We start from the raw sequence: 23,511 nt of genomic DNA on the forward strand, positions 1-23,511 counted from the left end.
GAAGATAGCAAAGGTTAAGTGAAAAATCCAACAAGAAAACAAAAGGCCAAAAACACAAGAGCAAGGACACGGGACAGCGGTTCTAACGAAAAGCATTACAGCACAAAGACTCCGTGATGAGGGACCAAACTGAAGAGGTATTTATACACAAACTAAATAGGACACAGGTGACACTAATGAGGACTAGGCGGGGCACAAGACACATGGAAAACAACAAACATAAAACACAGAAACAGTGGCGGCCTCTAGAGGCCAAAACAAACATGACAAGAAAAGCAATAACAGCGGCCTCTAGAGGCCAAGACAGTCCCCAGTCCTAACAGAACCAAAACGACCAAACGCAAGTACTCACTGATTTTTGAGTTTTTGCAAGATAATTTCTGTAATGTCCAGTTTTTAGAATCATTTTGGTGATCAGGCGGTTTCCCAGATAGTTTTAGGAAAGGTGAAGTGGCAGCGCCTGCCAGTCTACCGCAACTACCATCCGCCATCTTGTCAAATTGTAAATAAAAACGGAATGCAATAATTTACAAATCTCAAAAACTGATATTGGATTCACAATAGAACATAGACAACATATCAAATGTCGAAAGTGAGACATTTTGAAATTTCATGCCAAATATTGGCTCATTTGAAATTTCATGACAGCAACACATCTCAAAAAAGTTGGGACAGGGGCAATAAGAGGCTGAAAAAGTTAATGGTACAAAAAAGGAACAGCTGGAGGACCAAACTGCAACTCATTAGGTCAACTGGCAATAGGTCATTAACATGACTGGGTATACAAAGACCATCTTGGAGTGGCAGCGGCTCTCAGAAGTAAAGATGGGAAGAGGATCACCAATCCCCCTAATTCTGCACCGACAAATACTGGAGCAATATCAGAAAGGAGTTCGACAGTGTAAAATTGCAAAGAGTTTGAACATATCATCTACAGTGCATAATATCATCAAAAGATTCAGAGAATCTGGAAGAATCTCTGTGCGTAAGGGTCAAGGCCGGAAAACCATACTGGGTGCCCGCGATCTTCGGGCCCTTAGACGGCACTGCATCACATACAGGCATGCTTCTGTATTGGAAATCACAAAATGGGCTCAGGAATATTTCCAGAGATCATTATCTGTGAACACAATTCACCGTGCCATCCGCCGTTGCCAGCTAAAACTCTATAGTTCAAAGAAGAAGCCGTATCTAAACATGATCCAGAAGTGCAGATGTCTTCTCTGGGCCAAGGCTCATTTAAAATGGACTGTGGCAAAGTGGAAAACTGTTCTGTGGTCAGACGAATCAAAATTTAATAATAATAATAATAATAATAATAATAATAATAATAATAATAAGTTAAATTTATATAGCGCCTTTCAAGAAACCCAAGGACGCTTTACAATTATAGACAAGGAAAAAAGTCAATAAAAAAAATAAAAATAAAAATAAATAAATAAATAATAAAAAGTAAAAGGTCCACCAAGTAGGGGTCAGGATGTAATTCCAGTGGTGTAGCAGCCACAGTCCCACCAAAAGGCGCACGAAAACGAGTCCCACATCTCCAGCACTGTCGCCGTGACGCCGTCAGCAACATCGCTCGAACACCACGCCATGGATCCACAACGCGAGCAGAGAAGCTCCGCCATGCAGAGCGCTGGTATGTCCAAACCGCCTGCACAGCCGCCGTGACACCACCGAGCAACATCGCTCAGAACATCACGCCAAGCATTAAAGCACAGAGCGCTGGACAACCATGATGTAAAATGAGCAACGAGCTCACTGCAGTCCATAGCTGGGAACACAAACACACAGAAAAAATAAATAAAATGAAAATAGAAAAAGAAAGAAAAATAAAAATAAAATAAAAAAGCTCTGGTGAGAAGCGGCAGCCAGAACGCGCACGATGTACTCTCAACCGGAAACGGAAAATTTGAAGTTCTTTATGGAAATCAGGGATGCCGTGTCATTCGGACTAAAGAGGAGAAGGATGACCCAAGTTATCAGCGCTCAGTTCAGAAGCCTGCATCTCTGACGGTATGGGATTGCATTAGTGCGTGTGGCATGGGCAGCTTACACATCTGGAAAGACACCATCAATGCTGAAAGGTATATCCAGGTTCTAGAGCAACATATGCTCCCATCCAGACGACGTCTCTTTCAGGGAAGACCTTGCATTTTCCAACATGACAATGCCAAACCACATACTGCATCAATTACAGCATCATGGCTGCGTAGAAGAAGGGTCTGGGTACTGAACTGGCCAGCCTGCAGTCCAGATCTTTCACCCATAGAAAACATTTGGCGCATCATAAAATGGAAGATATGACAAAAAAGACCTAAGACAGTTGAGCAACTAGAATCCTACATTAGACAAGAATGGGTTAACATTCCTATCCCTAAACTTGAGCAGCTTGTCTCCTCAGTCCCCAGACGTTTACAGACTGTTGTAAAGAGAAAAGAGGATGTCTCACAGTGGTAAACATGGCCTTGTCCCAACTTTTTTGAGATGTGTTGTTGTCATGAAATTTAAAAATCACCTAATTTTTCTCTTTAAATGATACATTTTCTCAGTTTAAACATTTGATATGTCATCTGTGTTCTATTCTGAATAAAATATGGAATTTTGAAACTTCCACATCACTGCATTCCATTTTTATTTACAATTTGTACTTTGTCCCAACTTTTTTGGAATCGGGGTTGTATAATCTCATTATCTCTAGCCGCTTTATCCTGTTCCACAGGGTCGCAGGCAAGCTGGAGCCTATCCCATCTGATTACGGCCAAAACCCTGGACAAGTCGCCAGGTCATCACAGGGCTGACACATAGACACAGACAACCATTCACACCTACGGTCATTTTAGAGTCACCAGTTAACCTAACCTGCATGTCTTTGGACTGTGGGGGAAACTGGAGCACCCGGAGGAAACCTATGCGGACACGGGGAGAACATGCAAACTCCGCACAGAAAGGCCCTCGCTGGCCACTGGGCTCGAACCCAGGACTTTCTTGCTGTGAGGCGACAGCGCTAACCACTACACCACCGTGCCGCCACTCATACATATATATATATATATAATAGATTCCTGGATATTTTGTTGTCACCTATCTTTGATGTACTCGGCATTGTACATTTGGCCGACACAAACGCTGCGTTTACCTTAACACGCCAATAAAGCTCATCGCTTATATTTCATTTAAACAGTTCGTTTCGGTTTTGAGGTCTTTGGACATTTGACAAAATTTATTTGCGCGTTAAATAGGGGAGTTACGTATTTCCACGCCGACATGTATAAAAAAAAAAGGTGGGGAAACAGTCACTGAACAGTGCGCGGTAGTAATGGGAATTCCGACTCTTTTCAGTGTGTCAGATCATTTGGCTCAGCTTAGCAGTAAGAGCCGGTTCTTTCGGATCCCAAACGGCTCTTCATTTACTATCCATTCTGGCTTTGATAATTCAGCCAAATTTATTAATGTTTTGACTTACGATTGGTATGTGTGCACGTATATCACTTAAATTATTTCATGTAATTTTACTAAACCTTATAATTTCCAGAATACAATTATTTTACTTTGTTTGGTGTAAAAAGATCCACCACTATAATACGTGTATTGAACTAATTAATTCTGAACGTTGTAGATCGCCGTTTCGGGCCAAACAAACACATTGCATTTGTTCCTTGTATGTTACAATTTTAATGCGACTGTGATGTCCATATCAAATAATAAACTGTCCAAAACAGAAACTGTTCCAAACATCTCGCACTCAAAACGGAGCACGGTGTGCCTTACAACAAATTAAAAAAAATCACAATGTGCAAAACAGCAGCATCAAACCGTTTTAATAGTGAAACATTGTAAGACTGTCGAATATGTAATAATAATCGGAAAAAGTAGGAATCGGCTCTCAGATGGGAGCCGGTTCCCATCGTTCACGTCAAGGAGTCGACTCGTTCGCTACCGACCCAGCACTAGTACGTGGCAGTAAAACTTACTGCGCTTTTGAAACGTCGCTGAAGGATTTTTGGAGAATCAGGTTTCAAGAGGTTTTGTGTATTTTAAGGTAATGTTCCTATTTTTTGTAACATTGCGCAATTTTTCTAAAGGCGAATGTGAAGCTTTGCTTGTTAATTGTTTCCCTTGCGTTAGGCTAAAGTTACTTAAAATTAAGATGGTCTTGAATATACTCCATGTGTACAAATGCGGCTTTTTTGTTTTAAGGTAACATGCTTTTTTAAAAATTATTTTTTAAAATAAAGCCTTTGGTCTACATGTTGTTGACCATAATTAGGTTTACTTTTTACGTTAACTTTTTTTTTCCCCCTGATGATTACCTAATACCACATTATTGTGATTAGTAAATTCTAGAAACATCTCGCTAATGTTTGCGCAGTTTTGCCAAAGGCAGACCCAAATCATGGCTTTTCAATAGGCCTAATTTTATTCGGATGCTTCAGTAGCACAAACTAAAATATAATAAACAAACAAGTACATACAAAGCAACAGTTCGCAAGAAACTTAAGTTAAAGATTAAGACCTGTAAACAAGATCTTGCTTTGATAAATTTGTATATGAAAGTATCCGCATATGCTGGAGTACATAAGAAACTTGACTGCGTGGTGATTTGTGATGTATTAATTTTAAGTATCTTAAATTCACTCCTTTTCATCACTTTTTTTTTTAAAGGAATGTTTTCCAGGAAAAAATGCCACATACATAAATAAACTACAACATTTTTAGCTCTGTGTGACGTGTAAAGCGAGACAAACGCGGTTATCCACAGTAAATGAAAATATCTTGATATTTACAATATTTTTTTTTATTAGAGAAATACAATTATCACCATTGATTTTTCCATCGGCTGTAATCTGTCCTTGCCCAACTGGTGCATAGCAGTTTTGCCACCAGATTATGTTCCAAGTGGAAGTGATGGCATGATCTAAATTGCTAAAATATGTTTAAGTATTTTGGGGAAACATTTTGATAGTCAAACATGGGTGGCACAGTGGTGTAGTGGTTAGCACTGTTGACTCACAGCAAGAAGATTCTGTGTTTGAGCCCAGTGGCTGACGGGGGCCTTTCTGTGTGGAGTTTGCATGTTCTCCCCATGTCTGCGTGGGTTTCCTCCGGGTGCTCCGGTTTCCCACACAGTCTAAAGACGTGGTTAGGTTAATATGGGACAGTCATGGCCTGGAGGTTGGGCTGAACCCCCAACTGCTCCCCAGGCGCTGTAGCATACCGTAGCTACCCACTGCTCTGGGTATGCGTATGTGCTCATTGCTCACTTGTGTGTGTGCATGTGTGTCGACTGCTTCAGATGGGTTAAATACAGAGGAGGAATTTCTGTGCTTGAGTGTACTTGTGATTTAAGGCTTCTTGTCTTCTTTTCATTTTTAGCTACACTTTCTGCGACCATTTGTGTTCACTTTCATGTGCAGTTTAATAGGAACATATCCCATTTAATAGGAACACCTGTACACCTGCTCATTTATTCAGTTATCCAATCAGCCAATCTGGTAGCAGCAACACAATGCATAAAATCATGCAGATACAGGTCAAGAGCTTCAGTTAGTGTTCACATCTAATAACAGAATGGGGAAAAATTGTGATCTCTGTGACTTTAACCATGGCATGGTTGTTGGAGCTAGATGAACTTGAGTATTTTAGAAACTGCTGATCTTCTGTGATTTACACACAACACACTAGAGTTTACACAGAATGGTGCAAAAAAACAAACAACAAAAACACTCGGTGACAGTTTTGTGGGTGGGAAACACCTTGATAGCGGAGCTCCACATGTGCATGAAGCCCCATACTTAAGAGAATATGATAATGCATTGACCTGATTTTTGATGGCTTGGCCATACGATGTCTGTACGAATGACATATGTGTTCCACCACAGGGTACCCGATTGTAAGTGCAAGGCAACGTATCTCAAACACTTGACCAATGGACAATGAAATTTCTATCTTTATTTACATAAGATAGATCGGTTTTTATCCAGTGTTTATTTTTAATTAGCTTTTTACAAATAATGTGAGATGATTTGCTAGCACATTTTACAGAAAATGTTCATGACCGTTTCATAACTAGTTACTTTTTTTTTTTTAGTCCACTAGTTTTTGAACAATTGACAGTTTGTCATGTAAGGATGATATATGGATGTAATTGCAGGAAGAGTTTCGTTGAAAGCACACGAGCAGACACATCCAAAATGTAGACAAAGGCAGAGTCAAAAAACAGGCAGTGGTCAAGTAAGGCACAGACAGAATAGCCAGGGTAATACTCAAATATGAGGAGTACTCAAAGTCCAAAAACAGAGTCAAAACCAGAAGACCGATACAAAATACAAGGTTGTGTGTTACTGAAAGTCCTTATGTTTGCACTATGAATGAGCTCTAATCAGGAATAGGTGCATGCTAATTAGTAATAATGGAGTGTGTGTGCTTTGCAGTCTGCGGCTGCGCATTCTGAGCACCAATGTGCATGGATGTGAAAGATGTAACCAGACAACTGTTTGACATATCAAGTTTGATATTTGATTGTAACTACTAGTGCATCTAAAAACCTTGGAATATCGTGAAAAAGGGTTTTCCCCCCCATAATTTAATTCAAAAAGGTAAACTATAATTCTCTTTACATTACATGCAAAGTAAAATATTTCAAGGTTTTTTTTTTAATTTTGCTGAATATGGCTTATAGCTCATGAAAATCAGAAATCCAGTATCTCAAAATATTAGAATATTTCATTTCAAGTTTAAGTAAAACAGTATAAATACAGTGTATTTCTTGGCCTAGTTCAGTACACGCAACGACAATCATGGGGGAAGACTGCTGATTTGACAGTTGTCCAGAAGACAATCATCGACACCCTCCACAAGGAGGGTAAGCCACAGAAAGTCACTGCTGAAGGGCAATTCCATGTAAATGTCAACCTCACCATGCAAAAATAAAGCAACATGTAATACATCAAAACCACTCCCAGAGATATCACCTAGGCCTGTATTTTACAGATGTGAATAAGTTGAACCAATTTGTAACCAACCTAATATGTCACTGTCAGTCTTTCTTTCTTATAATGTAAACCCCAAGCTAAAATCAACTTTGATCATGTACAATTCTATATTATTGCCACAAGCCACAGAAATGTATGCTAAAATCCACAAAACAGCAAAACAATAGCCATCCTAAATATTATTTAAGAACTTTGATAGTTTTAGCTGATATTTAGAGAGTTTTTCAAAGGGTTATGGTGGTTAAATTGCTGATTTTCTAAACATATGCCATGTCTATTTCAGACGCGTCACATCCATAACGGAATTTCGTCACATCCATAACGCTGACTTTTCCTTCCGAAACTCTGCATGAAATACAAAATATTTTAAACAAAGATTTTTTAATATTCACCTTGGACCCCTCTATCAAATGGATATCTCCATTTCGACATTAGGATTTCGACAATTTCACAGAGTTTGATAAAAATGTACAGTCACCCAAGAAAAGTGATACTTTTTCTGTCACATCCATAACGCATCTTTTATTGGCATTTTCTGGCATGCCCTAGATGTACTATGGGAATTGTTCTTGTTCTATCACTTCTCCAGTATGGTACAGCCTTAAAATATGCAACACCTGTTTAAATACTGGGAGACAATAAAACATGCACTGGGTCATTTGTTGCCATTTTGAGTTCAAGTGTCACATCCATAACGCTGGAATTGCTCTGAACAGGCTGGCTGGAAAAGGTGCACATGCAACAGGGATGACCCCAACCTTGAGAGGATTGTCAAGAAAAGTTGATTCAAGAACTTGGGAGAGCTTCACAAGGACTGGACTGAGGCTGGTGTCTGTGGATCAAGAGCCACCACGCACAGACATTTTCAGGAAAGAGGCTACAACTCTCATGAATATCAAGCTGCTCCTGAACCAGAGACAACATCAGAAGCGTCTTACCTGGGCTAAGGAGAGAAAGAACTGGATTGTTGCTCAGTGGACTTGATAAAACACAGTGGCCCAACATCAGCAGATGACTTGGTACCCCAAATCATCACAGACTGTGGAAAATTTACTTCAGACATCTTGAATTCTGTGCCTCTCCACTCTTCCTCCACACTCTGGGCCCTTGAATTTCAATTAAATGCAAAATTTACTTTCATCTGAAAAGAAGACTTTGGACCACTGGGAAACAGTATTGATATTAGGAATGCCACAGTTATAGCCCCTTTCCTGAAGAGATGTGTGTGGTGGCTTTTGATGCACTGACACCAGTCTCAGTCTACTCCTTGTTGAGCTCTCACAAGTTCTTGACTTGACTTTTCTTGACAATCCTCTCAAGTCTGTGGTCATCCCTGTTACTTGTGCACCTTTTTCAACCAGTCTTTTCAGCAATGACCTGCTTGTGGAGGGTGTTGAGGATCGTCTCCTGGACGACTGTCAAGTCAGCAATCTTCCCTATGATTGTGTGTACTGAACTAGACTGAGAGATGCACGGTATTTATACTGTTGTACTCGAAATGAAATATTGTAATATTATGAGATGCTGGATTTCTGATTTTCATGAGCTCGAAACTATAGTCATAAATTAAAATAAAAGCCTTTAAATATTTAATTCCATGTGTAAGATTAGATAGATTAGATAAAACTTTATTGATCCCTTTGGGAGGGTTCCCTCAGGGAAATTAAGATTCCAGCATCATCATTACAGATAAACAGAGAAAAGAAATGGAGAAAAACTTCTAGATAAATTAAAATAAATGAAGTATTTACATATACAAATATAAAATAATAAGATATGGGGGGAGAAGTGGGGTTAGGGTAAGTGTGTGTGGGGAAGCAGGAAAGATATTGCACTTTATATTGCACATTGTCCAGTATTGCTTATTGTTAGGCTAGGCTACTGCTCCTTCCCGTCCTCTGTCCTCCTGTTACTCCTCCTCCCCCCCAGAGAGGAGTTGTACAGTCTGATGGCGTGAGGGACAAAGGAGTTTTTTTGAGTCTGTTCGTCCTGCACTTGGGAAGGAGCATTCTGTCACTGAACAGGCTCCTCTGGTTGCTGATGATGGTGTGCAGAGGGTGACTGGCATCGTCCAAGATGTTCAGTAGTTTGTCCATAGACCTCTTCTCTGCCACTGTCACCAGAGAGTCCAGCTTCATGCTGACCAGAGAGTCCAGCTTCATGCTGACCACAGAGCTGGCCCGCCTGATCAGTTTGTCCAGCCTGAATGTGTCCTCCTTGGATGTGCTGCCCCCCCCAGCACACCACGGTGTAAAACAGGACACTGGCAACCACAGACTGATAGAACATCCACAGGAGTTTCCTGCAGATCTTAAAGGACCGCAGCCTCCTAAGGAAATATAGCCTGCTCTGTCCCTTCCTGTATAAGTGTTTGGTGTTGCAAGTCCAGTCCATCTTGCTGTCCAGCCACAGCCCGAGGTACTTGTAGGAATCCACAGCTTCCACCTCGACTCCCTCGATCAGAACTGGTCATGACCTTGGTCTGGACCTCCCAAAGTTAATGACCAGCTCCTTGGTCTTTGAGGTGTTGAGCTGCAGATGGTTCCTGTTGCACCACACAGCAAAGTCCCTCACCAGGTTCCTATACTCCTCCTCTCTGTCGTCACTGATACACCCAACAATGGCTGTGTCATCAGCAAACTTCTGAATGTGACACAGCTCCGAGTTGTAGCAGAAGTCCGCGGTGTACAGGGCGAAGAGAAGAGGGGCCAGCACCGTGCCCTGGGGTGCTCCAGTGTTGCTAATTACAGTGTCAGATGTGATGTCCTTCAGCCTGACGTACTGCAGCCTGTCAGTGAGGTAGCTGGAGATCCAGGTGACCAGGCAGGGGTCCACTCGCATCCTGTTCAGTTTGTCCTGAAGCAGTAGGGGCTGGATGGTGTTGAAGGCACTCGAGAAGTCCAAGAAGAGGATCCTCACTGTGCCATTTCCCTTATCCAGATGCGAGTGGGCTCGGTGTAGCAGGTAGAGGATGGCGTCTTCCACACCAACACCTGCCCGGTACGCAAACTGCAGACAGCCCTGGACAGTAAGGAATATAGAATATATGAAAGTTTACTTTTTTGAATTAAATTGTGGAAAAAAACTATTTCATGATATTCCAATATTTTGAGATGCACTAGTAATGATGTAAAGTGAAAGCGCTGGTTCACTGCTAGCCACCAGGCACCCAGGAGTCTCACACCATAATAAATGTCGTGGTGTTGTTTCTGATGCATGGCATGTGGTGTCAAAGCAATAAATATGTATTCATAATTGCAATGTATATCTCATTATTGGCCTCCCTGTCCCAAGGGAATGCAGTAGTTTACTGATCTGAAATACATTACATCATTTGATGGTTCGTATGCTATAATATTATTATTCTGTTTAGGTTGATTTTGTGCCCTTGCAAATATTTTGCTCATACACTCATCAGGAGATCCACTTATAGGCAGTGCCTAAATATCCATCTATATTAAGAGGGGTTGGAGGAAAATGGCCAGAGCTGCCAGGAAGGATATGATGTATAATGCTCTTAAAATAATTCTTTATAATCGTGGTGAGAAGGAAACATATCTTGGCATGCACAAACCATTGAACTTTAGGGTGGATGGGCTACATCATAAGATCACCTCACTGAGATCCATTCCTATCGACCAAGAAAAGGAATCTGAGGTTATCATGGGTACAGGCTAACCAAAACTAGATGGTTCAATATGGAAGAAAAATTACATTTTCCAGAAAAAAAAGACTTTTTTTTTCTAGTCTTCAGCTGTCCAGTTTTTGTGAGTCTGTGCCCATAATAGCCTCAGGTTCTTGGTTGACAGGACTGGAACCTGATGTGGTCTTCTGCTGTTTGTAGCCCATTCTGAGATGCTTTTCTACTCACCACAGTTGTAAAGAGTGCTTATTTGAATTAATATAGATGTCCTGTCAGCCCAGTCTGGTCATTCAGACTGCAGGCCCTCTGCACACAGGATGTTTTTTTGTTTTTCACACCATTCTGTGTCTGCTCTAAGTGGTGTATATGTGAGTGCATGCGTGAGAAAATCCTAGGAGATCAGCAGTCTCTGAAATGCTCAAACCGGCCCATCTGGCACCAACAACCGTGGTATGGGCACACTTTTTCACCATTCTGATATTTGATCTGAACATTAACTGAAGACTTTGACCTGTTTCTGCATGATTGTATGGATTGTGCTGCTGCCACATGATTGGCTGATTGGATAAATACCTAAAATCCTATTAGTGTCTGGTGAGTGTATGTTTGCAGTCATTACCAGGTTGAAATATTAATTTGATTAATCTGAACTATCAGCAACATTTCTACATCATCTCGATAGATTATTAATGGTCTTGGACAATTGAGGCTCACTTAACGATTCTGGTGCTTCAGAGTGTTGGAAAGTCATTTTGGATATGGCCTACAACTGCCTCAACTTCGTCTGGACCTTCAACTCTGTAGAAAGTGGAACCTATTGAAAGATTAATATTTGAGCACCCCTGTGCAAACAGAATTCATAACATCAGTCTCACTCCAGTGCCTGAAACACTCGTTACAAAAGAGCCCCAAAATATCAGTGGTCAACCAAATATTTTACAGAATGTTTTAGGCCTGGCTGTTCTTCGTCATCTCCACAGTATTCCAGTTGTAGTTACAGTCTTGCTTGATCAAACTCAAGGGTTACATTTTCTGGTTTGCCCTCAGTAAGGGCTCATTTCTTGCAAAACTTCCAGACACGTTATTTTTATGGAGGTGGCATCTAATAGTGCATTTTGTTTTCTTTTAATAGATTCTGTATGAGTTAGATCTGAGCAATTCCAGCGTTATGGACGTGACACTTGAACTCAAAATGGCAACAAATGACCCAGTGCATGTTTTATTGTCTCCCAGTATTTAAACAGGTGTTGCATATTTTAAGGCTGTACCATACTGGAGAAGTGATAGAACAAGAACAATTCCCATAGTACATCTAGGGCATGCCAGAAAATGCCAAAAAAAGATGCGTTATGGATGTGACAGAAAAAGTATCACTTTTCTTGGGTGACTGTACATTTTTATCAAACTCTGTGAAATTGTAAACCTAATGTCGAAATGGAGATATCCATTTGATAGAGGGGTCCAAGGTGAATATTAAAAAGTCTTTGTTTAAAATATTTTGTATTTCATGCAGAGTTTCGGAAGGAAAAGTCAGCGTTATGGATGTGACGAAATTCCGTTATGGATGTGACGCGTCTGAAATAGACATGGCATATGTTTAGAAAATCAGCAATTTAACCACCATAACCCTTTGAAAAACTCTCTAAATATCAGCTAAAACTATCAAAGTTCTTAAATAATATTTAGGATGGCTATTGTTTTGCTGTTTTGTGGATTTTAGCATACATTTCTGTGGCTTGTGGCAATAATATAGAATTGTACATGATCAAAGTTGATTTTAACTTGGGGTTTACATTATAAGAAAGAAAGACTGACAGTGACATATTAGGTTGGTTACAAATTGGTTCAACTTAAAATACAGGCCTAGGTGATATCTGTGGGAGTGGTTTTGATGTATTACATGTTGCTTTATTTTTGCATGGTGAGGTTGACATTTACATGGAATTGCCCATCTAATGAATGTTGGCTATAGAGCTTCACCTTGCAGGGTTCCAATGTGTCTTGAATAGGGTGACCAGATTTCCCTAGTCTGAACCCGGGACACATTTTTGCGCGACCATGCTCGTGCACGCACACCTTTTTTTTTAACGTAAATGTGACACTCAGAGAGGTGCTCTTATCATTTTGTTGAAGCTCACATTTATCAACATCTCACATGAAATAAAACAAACAGGCATTTTGTTATCTAGTAGCATAGTGGTATACAGATCAGTTAAATTATGGTCAGACAACAGATTTTGTAATGGCTGAGAATAGGCCAGGCTTTGTCCATAGGCCAAATTTAAACTGATTTATTTCACCTGTTTGTGAGAACACCAAGAAGAATGCATATGCACATGTAGGCTATATCTCTAAAATTGTATGCACTATAGCATGAACTTAAAAAGTAGATATGTGACCTCAACATAGCCTAGGTCAGAATCAACCTTACTAACCATTCCCCACAACTGAATGAATAAAGCAAGATGTGTACAAAAGTGAACACTTTAATGGAAGGTGCAACAAGCTGTTCAACACAGCAATATGGCCAAACTGTCAGAATGGTATGTTAAACAGAAACAAAAAAGAGACAAGTGATTTGAGAATATACACTCAAATAAAACAGCAATAAAGGAGGAGAGGGGCGACAGCCCGAGGAAAGCCCCCACAGGAGCGCACATCATTTGCAACATAGGCTACCCAACTCAGTACAAGAACAAAACACAGGAATAAAGCTAAGGCGACTGTCAATCCACCCACCCTAAACAAAATGCATTAGCCTACGTATGTTTACAAGAAGAATGAATCTTTTCCAGTTTTAATGTGATCCTGTATATCGGCGTTACCACCGTGGGCTACGGAGAAGGAACACTTAGTGTGTGCAGTAGGCTTCATGCGCATTGTTCTGCACCTCTCGGAGGAAGGGGTAGGTGCCCTGTAAATCTTTGGAAAAGGTACGTTTTCTTTTCAGCATAATTGCTGCAGCATTACTGCTGCTAGCTGTTAGACAAAACATTCGCACCAGTTAATGTTTATTTTATTGTTGCATGGCAACACGTTCTGTTGTCTGGAATAATGTGGCTAAATAAACACCCATGCCACAGGGCCAGGGGGCAGTAACCAGGAAAGTTTGCGATTCCTGTCAATTCATCAAAATAGTAAATGCAGACATTTCTCCACTAATGATTCCCACACTGCTCAGTCGCAAACGTCGCGAGTGGCGAAAACCAGGACATATCCGTGTCCCAACAGACTTTTGTCGGGACTCGGGACACACAACCCCGAATCGGGACTGTCGCGGTAAAACCGGGACGTCTGGTCACCCTAGTCTTGAAAGATTGGTACTCCTTATTTTAAAATATCCGGTAGTAGTTTTTGTACATTTGACTTTGTGAACAGGAAAACAAAGTCAGTTCGCGAACCTACTGTAACAGTTGACAACCATGTTACTGTCAGCTGAAGCCATCATGCGTATTGACAGACACTGGAAGCTGGTTTTGTAACGAGTAAGCTGATTAGCTGCTGATAAATTACCAATCCAATAGAGACACATATATCAAGGGTGCTCATGTTATCATGGTGTTAAATCACTTCTTCTAACAGTGACTTTTCGAACTGATCGAAACCAAAATGCCAGGAAACTGTTTGTTCCAAGAAGTTGGCTTGACTACAGACAGTTTAGAGAGTGGTTGGCAGCAGACAAAGATAAATTTGTGGCTAAATGCACAGTTTGCAAGAAGAGTTTTTGTGTGAGGTCTGTGGGAATATCGGCTGTCTGATTTCACATGAATAGTGATGTGCGCTGTAAAAATTTTAAGGCATGCTCAAGTTTGTTAACTCCTGTGTCTTATATTGGGACTTCCCAAGACAAAGCTGGAAGCAACACTCACTACGTTTACATGCACATAGAGAGAATCGAATTTCTGCCGTTGCTCGAATGAAAACGAAGTTCAAAATGCCATGTATACACCTTAATTCGGCTGAAATTGAACCGAACTTGATTTCTCGGAATCGAGCTACATGACCTAGTTTATGCGATTTCTGCCGAGCTACTTTGTGCATGTATACCCTATCGAGCTAGTTGTCGAGCTACTTCTGGAAGTGACGAGACCACAAGCGGGAAACACAACAGCCTCGGTCGGCATGACAACAGTAGTAGCAAGCAGCAGAAGAGGTCAGGATGAACAAACGAAGAGAAAATGTGGATGTAGAGCTCTCTGAAGTGTGGGTGGAGCACAGAGGACGGCAGGATAAAGCTTCTGGTACTAATAGGCTTTTTATTGTCAGACTTTTCAGTTTAACAGCCTACTTTTATTCTTGAGAGAAGTGCGCGCACACACGTGCGCTGTGTTCTAGTCCCGGGATGAGCTCTCCCTCTGCCTCCTTAAATAGGGCGCGGTTACTGGGAAGACACACAAACACGGGTTAATTACTGTCAGGTGTACCGTCGTTCTGCCACTCACCTTCCCTGGCTCCGCCCTCCTGTCACAGACTGGCACTTGACCACGCCCCCACTGCCACAGGCAAGCAGAAACGTGCACTTCTGGAGCAATGAGGAGACAGACTTCATGCTCATTCAGCTTAAGGAGTTGAATATATTAAAATTCATGGACGGGAGAAAAACGCGCAATGGAGAACACGGAACTGATAACTTTGTTTACACTCTTGAATAGCTCTTCATGACGACAACCGGAAGTGTATCAACACGATGGGGCGTGTTGCGCCACCTGTGGCTCGGGTGCACAATGCACCTCACACAATAGCCCGATTTCATTGTGTGCATGTAGGATTGGATTTCTCTGGCACCCTGCTGGGACCTTCAGCTCGATTACCGACAGCAGCTCGATTTGGATGTGCATGTAAACGTAGTCAATGATATCGCTGCCAACGTGGAACAGAGTGACACGCTGGTTGAAACAAGTAGGCCTACAAACACCCCAACAAAAACGATGGGACCTGCCAGTACTTCTACATGTACCTCGAGTCTTGTAATTAGCCAGGCTGCGTTAAACATGACGTTTTGACAAGTGAGATATTGTGGGCTTTGTACTGTGTGAAGTTCCACTACAGTTACAACAGCCGTGCATCTGTTGCTTCCACATTGTGGCACATGTTTCCAGATGGTGTGATTTTTGCATCAAAATTCACTTGTGGTGACAAAAAAATACAGTATTTGATATGATTTGGTTAAATCCTATTTGGAAAATCTGATCAGTGACCAGATATAAGGCAAACAGTTTATCTTGATGTTTGATGAATCTTAGAATGCAGCTGTCAATAAAAAGCAGGTGGATATTCATGTCAAGTTTGTGTAGTGCTTTTACCAATAGACATTGTCACAAAGCAGCTTTAAAGAAAGTTAAAGGCTTAAAGGGATAGTTCGGGATTTTTGACATGAATCTATATGGTATCCCCGTCAGCAGTGTCGTGCATCCACACTGACTTACCCCCGACAGTGTTCTGTGAGCCTAGATATTGTACAGTGTTGGTCAGTGCACAAGTAGTTCCGGCAGGTTTCCTGGGGTCTGCAAAGTAACACGTTTTTCTTCTCAAAACAGCTCGTGTTCGAATGAGTGATTTATTAGCATAACAAAACCCTTGTAGTCCAAAAAGTCACACCTTGTAATTGCTTGGGGCTACTTTCTCTCAATAGCGATCAGTGCGCGCTGTCACTGTTAACAGTTGTGTGCGAGCTAGCCAACAACTTTCATTAGTTGTTCGACAGTGTTTAGCAGCAGCAAATTGCTTTCCTCCTCAGTATACAAGTGCGCTTCCATGGCAGGGAAAAAGAAACTACCACTGCTGCCTATGTAGTGCCCTATTTATACAAATAGGAGTCATTCAGGTGAATGTCCCCGACTCGCCGTGTGACCTCAAAGGGTCCTTGCCACTTGGCGATCAATTTGGAGCTCGACATGGGCAACAGTACGAGTACTTTATCTCCCGGTGTGAACTCTCTAAGGCGCGTACCCTTGTTGTACAGGCGGGCTTGCCGTTGCTGGGCCTCAGGGCTCGAAATTAACTTTTTTTCTTTGTGTCCCCCAGTGGTCCCGAATTCTGTGTTGTATTGTCCCGAATGGAAGCAATAGTGTCCCCATTTTTTTCCTCTCTGAAATAACCAGTGGTTAATATTATCATATGAAGTTACTATTATATTTGTAACTATGCGATTTTGAACCCTTTATATCATTTTTACAATAAGTCACAAAACACAAGTGACACATGTCCTATACATCATCTACTTCAAAATTACAGTTATTGCATTTTCAGTTTATTAAACTTTGGCGATCTCACTGTATGAATAGACCCATTTATTTAAAGGGGCCAACTAGCTCATTCAGAAAATGTTTCAACTCCCTACATCTGCAGTACACTTTAGTTGAAAATAAGACCCCTTTTATGTTAATTTCATCTACTTGTACCTTGAATATCTGTTGGCATTTATAAGCCCAACTTATCATTTTCACCATTACCGTTATACATTTTTATGTAATATACCTGTTGCCCCATTCAGAGATGTTTTGAAAGCCATCAGCCATACCATCAATAGATGCAATGCCCTTGAGCAAGGCACCTACCCCAACATTGCTACAGGGACTGTAACACTGTAAAAAACCGTAAAGTCACTTTGGATAAAAAAGTGTCATATCATACAAGTGCAAACAAAGCAATGTAATCCAAGTTTTTTTTTATTGTAACCTTTAGTCATAGAAATCATTTACATTATTTACAGTGCTTAATTTCATTTTCTTTGACCTAGATAAATTTCCCATTCATTTATATGGAATTATTTGAAAAACTACACACATTTTCAAACATCCGCTGCTCTGGCATGCTTTCACCTAGAGACATGATTCAAACTTTAAAACGTAGAGAAACTTCTCCTCTGTGGATCTGGCATTCAACTTTTTGCTAGGTTCTATACTTTTGGATCAGTCCGAGCTCAAACACCATGTGGGTTCCTGGAGAAATTCCGGCTTTATAATGGGTGTTTATTGCGTTACACACCAATGGAGCTCGTTAAGTTAGAGTGTAGAGAGCTTGGAAAAATAGCTCAAACTTTCTCATTTAAACTGTGTTTTCAGCCCCAATTTTCACTCTACACACACAATTTTCTCAAAAGTAGTAGTCACACTTGTCCTGATTCACACAATGTGTCTACCTACACGATAGGACTTGCAGTTTTTGAATGAGAAGCCTGAAAGTGAGGAGAGGACAGGCGCGCAGCCCCATAGACTGCCATTATAAACGTGGCTGCGCTTTGACTGTTAAATCAGAAAAGTCACTCGTTTTTAACTCGCTCTAGTGTCCTCAATTTTTACACTACAGACAAAAAAAAAGTACATCAGTGTGTTCAGGAGACCCTTGTGGCACTCAATGTGAAATAAGTTTGTGAATATCTCCTTCTGTTTTCGTGTAAACCCCCGTTGTTTGGAGGGAGCGCTCTGACGGAAAGCTGCCCTTTTTGTGTGCTCCTCCCCCACCCGCGCGCTGAGCAGAGAGAGACAAAAATACAGTCCAGCTCAGCTCCGGCAACTGTGACTGCTACGCGCACTGCATCAGTCTCACGATTTCCCCCGGGGGAATTGTCGTCTCTATATCTATTTTTTTCCATTGTCCCGGGATTGTCCCAGATATGATAATTTTGTGTCCCGATGACATTTTTTATGGTCCCCGGGACATCGGGACACCGTTAGTTTCGAGCGCTGCTGGGCCTGCCGCAAATTCTCCTGAGTTAGGTGGGTGAGCGTGTGGAGTTTTGCGCGCAGGTCCATAACGTACTGAATTTCGTTCTTACTTTGTGAAGGTCCCTCCTACCAATTTTCCCGCAGCACGTCCAGGATGCCGCGTGGCTTACGCTAATATAATAATTCGAACAGGGAGAACCCCGTGGAGGCTTGGGGGACCTCTCGCACTGAGAACAGCAAGGGTTTGAGCCACTTATCCCAATTACGTGCGTCCTCACTTAGGAATTTCTTAATATTTTTGAGGGTGCGGTTGAACCGTTCCACTAAACCATCCGTTTGTGGGTGATATACGCTGGTGCGGATCGGCTTAATCCCCAATAACCCATACAGTTCGCGCAGTGTTCGTGACATAAACGTAGCGCCTTGATCAGTCAGAATCTCTTTCGGGATTCCAACTCGGGAGATGACGCGGAAGAGTGCCTCTGCAATACTGCGTGCTGAGATATTGCGCAGAGGCACTGCTTCCGGGTATCGCGTTGCATAGTCCACCAGAACTAATATAAAGCGGTACCCTCATGCTGACCGATCTAATGGCCCGACGAGATCCATCCCAATTCTCTCAAACGGGGTCTCGATTAATGGTAGAGGGTGCAAAGGCGCTTTTGGAATGGCCGCTGGATTTACTAACTGGCATTCGCGGCATGCCGTACACCACCTACGGACATCGCCGCGAATCCCCGGCCAATAGAATCGGGCCATTATTCGGGCTAGTGTTTTATCCTGCCCTAAGTGTCCAGCCATGGGATTAAAGTGAGCCGCCTGGAATACCAATTCCCGGCAGCTCTTTGGAATCAAAAGCTGCGTGACTCGCTCTTTAGTTTGAGTGTCCTGTGTCACTCGGTATAATCTATCCTTCATAATCGCGAAGTAGGGGAAGGATGGGGTGGCGTTCGGCGGGAGCGTTTGACCATCGATTACTCTCACTTGGTCAAACGCATGCTGCAGAGTCTCGTCTCGCGACTGCTCTAATGGGAAATCCGCGAGGGATTCCCCAATAGAGAGAGGAGGAGCCGGCGGCTCCTCACTCTGACGCGGAGATGACGTAGACGGCTCTGTGACAGCTGCTCCCGCCAAAGCGACACCGGGACCTCCTCCTGTCAACTGGCAGGACCCACTCTCTACTAGGCGTGTCATTAAACCCCGAAATCCCGGCCAATTGGTCCCCAAAATTAAAGAGTGGGTCAGGCGAGGATTAACCGCCGCCTTCACTATAAATTTTTCCCCTCTGAAAATAATGTGGACCGACACCAAAGGGTAGCGGTGAACATCCCCGTGCACACACAACACCTTCACCCCTTGTGCTCCCCCCAGTGCCTCGTTTTGAACCAGGCTTTGGCGAATTGAGGTCTGATTACAACCAGAATCCACCAACGCCTGATATGTATCCCCTTAGATACTCGCCGGTATGCGATACGCTCCGGCCCGATTGAGGGCGGCCTCTGGCGCGTCGGGGATCCGAACCACCGCGCCCACTTCCATTGCTGTGCATTGCTGTTGAAGGTGGCCCGGTTCCCCGCAGCGCCAGCAAACCGGCCCGGGCTTTCCCTCTGCACCGGTGATCTGGGGCTCACTCACCTGAGGTGGGGGAGAGACAGACACAGAAGGGAGAAACGGGAGGGCACCGCGGGTGCGGCGGGCCGGCTGGAGTGGTGCCGGCCCCCGCCTCCGCGGTGGGGGAATGGGGCGAGGACGGGACACAGGAGGAGGGGGAGAGAGAGAAGAGGAGAGAAGAGATGATGTCATCTGCTGTCCTGCCGCCGGGACAGCCGCCAGATGATCCTCCGCCAGCTCTACTGCCTGATCCAGCGACGCTGGGCAGTGGCATTGGACCCACTCCGTGGTTCCTGCTGGTAAGCGGGCGAACTGTTCCAGTACCACCTGGTCGACGATTCCCTCGGTGTCGCGATCGTCTGCCCTCAGCCACCGCCAGCAGGCGCCCCGGAGCTGCTGGCCGAACGCGAACGGCCGGCCGACTTCCTCCAATTGCAGCGCGCAGAAGCGCTGGGGCTGTTGTTCCGGTGTGCGCCCCACGCGCTGGAGGACGGCCCGGCGGAGGTCCGCATAGGCCAGCCCGCGGTCGGCGGGGAGCTGTAGCGCGGCCAGCTGTGCCTCTCCCGTGAGCAGGGGGAGGAGGCGCGCCGCTCCTTCGGCCGCCCCGAGGCTTCGGCGACCTGTTCAAACAACGTGAGGAACGCCTCGGGGTCGTCCTGCGGGCCCATCTTGGTGACAGTGAGGGGAGACGGGCCTGCGGCCGGAGCGCTGGTGGGCCCCGCCGACGCGAGGAGATGCCGGAACGCCTTGCGATCTTCCTGCTGGGCCAGCACCAGGGCTTCGAAGCGCCGCTCTTGTTCCTTTTGGAGTGTGATGAGCGCCTGGTGCTGGCTTTGCTGAGCCGTGGCGAGGGCGTGGACCAGGTCGGCGAACGGGGAGGATTCCTTGGGGCTGCTGGGTTGGTGCTCCACTTTCCCGGGTTTCGGCACCACTGTAGGACTCCCTATGTGAGGGTGGAGCACAGAGGACGGCAGGACAGAGATCAGGTTTATAATTTGGCTTTATTGCCACACTTTTCAGTCTAACAATAATCAATCTAGCCCAGACACACACAACCGGCGTCTGGTTCAGGGATGAGCTCCTTCCGCTCTCGCTCTCCCTCCTCATATAGGGCGCGGTCACTGGGAAGACACACAAACACAGGTTAATTGCTCTCAGGTGTAGTGATTCTGCCACTTAACTTCCCTGACTCCGCCCTCCTGTCACAGACCGGCGCTTGACCACGCCCCCGCTGCCACATATATATATATATATATATATATATATATATATATATATATATATATACACTCAAATTATTAGAATATTCCCTAAGATCAATCAAAAAAAGGATTTACAATCCAGAAATGTCCAACTTCTGAAAAGTATATTCATTTGTACACTCAGTACTTGGTTGGGGCTCCTTTACTATGAATTACTGTATCAATACGGTGTGGCATGGAGGTGATCAGTCTGTGGCACTGCTGAGGTGTTATTGAAGCCCAGGTTGCTTTGATAGTGGCCATACAAAGTACTAGATGTAGTAGTTTTTGTTGTGGGGCGTACTCATTTTTGCACCATGTGCAATCTAAGTTTATATTAGTAACCTTACTTTCACGTTATAAGTTAAAACTTTGTCTTTTCAACATTTTGGAAATTGTGTTCATTGAGATATTGTTTAAAATGTTACTTTTCAAAGGGGGTGTACTCATTTACGGTGAGCACTGTGTGTCTAAAAAAAAAATATATATATATATAAAACGCGCGTGTGTGTGTGTGTATATATATATATATATATATATATATATATATATATATATATATATATATATATAAAATTAGTGCATCTCAAAAAATTAGAATACCATGAAAGTTTTTTTTTCATAATTTAATTCAAAAAGGTAAACTTTCATATATTCTATATTCATTACATGTAAAGTGAAATATTTAAAGCCTTTTTTTGTTTTAATTTTGATTATGGTTTATAGCTCATGAAAATCAGAAATCCAGTATCTCAAATTATTAGAATATTCACTAAGATCAGTCAAAAAAAGGATTTACAATACAGAAATGTCCAACTTCTGAAAAGTATATTCATTTATACACTCAATACTTGGTTGGGGCTCCTTTACCATGAATTACTGTATCAATGCGGTGTGGCATGGAGGTGATCAGTCTGTGGCACTGCTGAGGTGTTATCGAAGCCCAGGTTGCTTTGATAGTGGCCTTCAGTGTATCTGTATTTTTGGGTCAGGTGTTTCTCATCTTCCTCTTGACAATACCCCATAGATTCTCTATGGGGTTCAGGTCAGGCAAGTTGGCTGGGCAATCAAACACAGTAATATCATGGTCAGCAAACCATTTGGTAGTAGTTTTGGCACTGTGGGTAGGTGCTAAGTCCTGCTGGAAAAAGAAATCAGCATCTCCAAAAAGCTCGTCAGCAGATGGAAGCATGAAGTGCTCTAAAATCTCCTGGTAGATGGCTGTGTTATCTTTGTACTTGATAAAATACAGTGGACCAACACCAGCAGATGGCATGGCACCTCAAATCATCACAGACTGTGGAAACTTCACACTGGGCTTCAAACATCTTGGATTCTGTGCCTCTCCACTCTTCCTCCAGACTCTAGAACCATGATTTCCAAATTAAATGCAAAATGTACTTTCATCTGAAAAGAGGACTTTGGACCACTGAGCAACAGTCCATTTCTTTCTCTCCTTAGCCCAGATAAGACACTTCTGACATTGTCTCTGGCTCAGGAGTAGCTTGATATTAGGAATGTGAAAGTTGTATCCCCTTTCTTGAAGATGTCTGTTCGTGATGGGTCTTGATACACTGACACCAGCCTCAGTCCACTCCTTGTGACGCTCTCCCAAGTTCTTGAATCAACTTGACAATCCTCTCAAGACTGCGGCCATCCCTGTTGCTTGTGCACCTTTTCCAGCCACCCTTTTCAGCAATGACCTTTTGTGGCTTACCCTCCTTGTGGGGGGCATCAGTGATCATCTTCTGGACAACAGTCAAGTCAGCAGTCTTCCCCATGATTGTGATTGTGTGTACTGAGCTAGACCGAGAGATACACTGTGTTCATACTGTTTTACTCAAACTCGAAATGAAATATTCTCATATTTTGAGATGGGGTTTGTTTTTGTACTGTATGCCATACTGATTCAAATTAAAATAGAAAAATGCTTGAAACATTTTAGTTTGTGTAATGTCTATAATGTATAACATTTTCACTTTCTTAAATAACTTATGGAAAATATTGAACTTTTTCACAATATTCTAATTTTTTGCGATGCACTAGTGTGTGTGTGTGTGTGTGTGTGTATAAAATATAACACACGCACATATATATATATATATATATATATATATATATCAGCTGGATAGTACAGTGGTAATGCTCACTGACTACGACGCAGGAGATCGGGGTTCGAATCCCGGTCGGGGCAAAACATCATCCAGTAAGGGTCCTTAGGCAAAAACCCCTCATGATATATCAGCCTACCTCAGGAATGAGTGAAAACATAACTGATAGAGTCATACCGGCTCAGACGTCGCCCGGGTCAACAAGGTCTGCGTCAGTTGCTAGGGAACCAGGGCAAACTG

The 23,511-nt window shown here is 42.8% G+C and overlaps 1 protein-coding gene across 5 annotated transcripts in view; it reads left to right on the forward strand.

Moving 5' to 3' along the window:
• Nucleotides 1-3,944: 3,944 nt before the first annotated feature.
• LOC132895349 (prolyl 4-hydroxylase subunit alpha-2-like) overlaps nt 3,945-23,511 on the forward strand; it is a 422,856-nt gene continuing 403,289 nt past the window's right edge. For all 5 annotated transcript variants that reach the window (XM_060935865.1, XM_060935866.1, XM_060935869.1 and 2 more), the window contains exon 1: nt 3,945-4,045. The gene's annotated coding sequence lies outside the window, so the exon portion shown is untranslated. The remainder of the gene's footprint in view (nt 4,046-23,511) is intronic.

This window comes from Neoarius graeffei, chromosome 12 (genome assembly GCF_027579695.1).
Source record: "Neoarius graeffei isolate fNeoGra1 chromosome 12, fNeoGra1.pri, whole genome shotgun sequence".
NCBI lineage: Eukaryota > Metazoa > Chordata > Actinopteri > Siluriformes > Ariidae > Neoarius > Neoarius graeffei.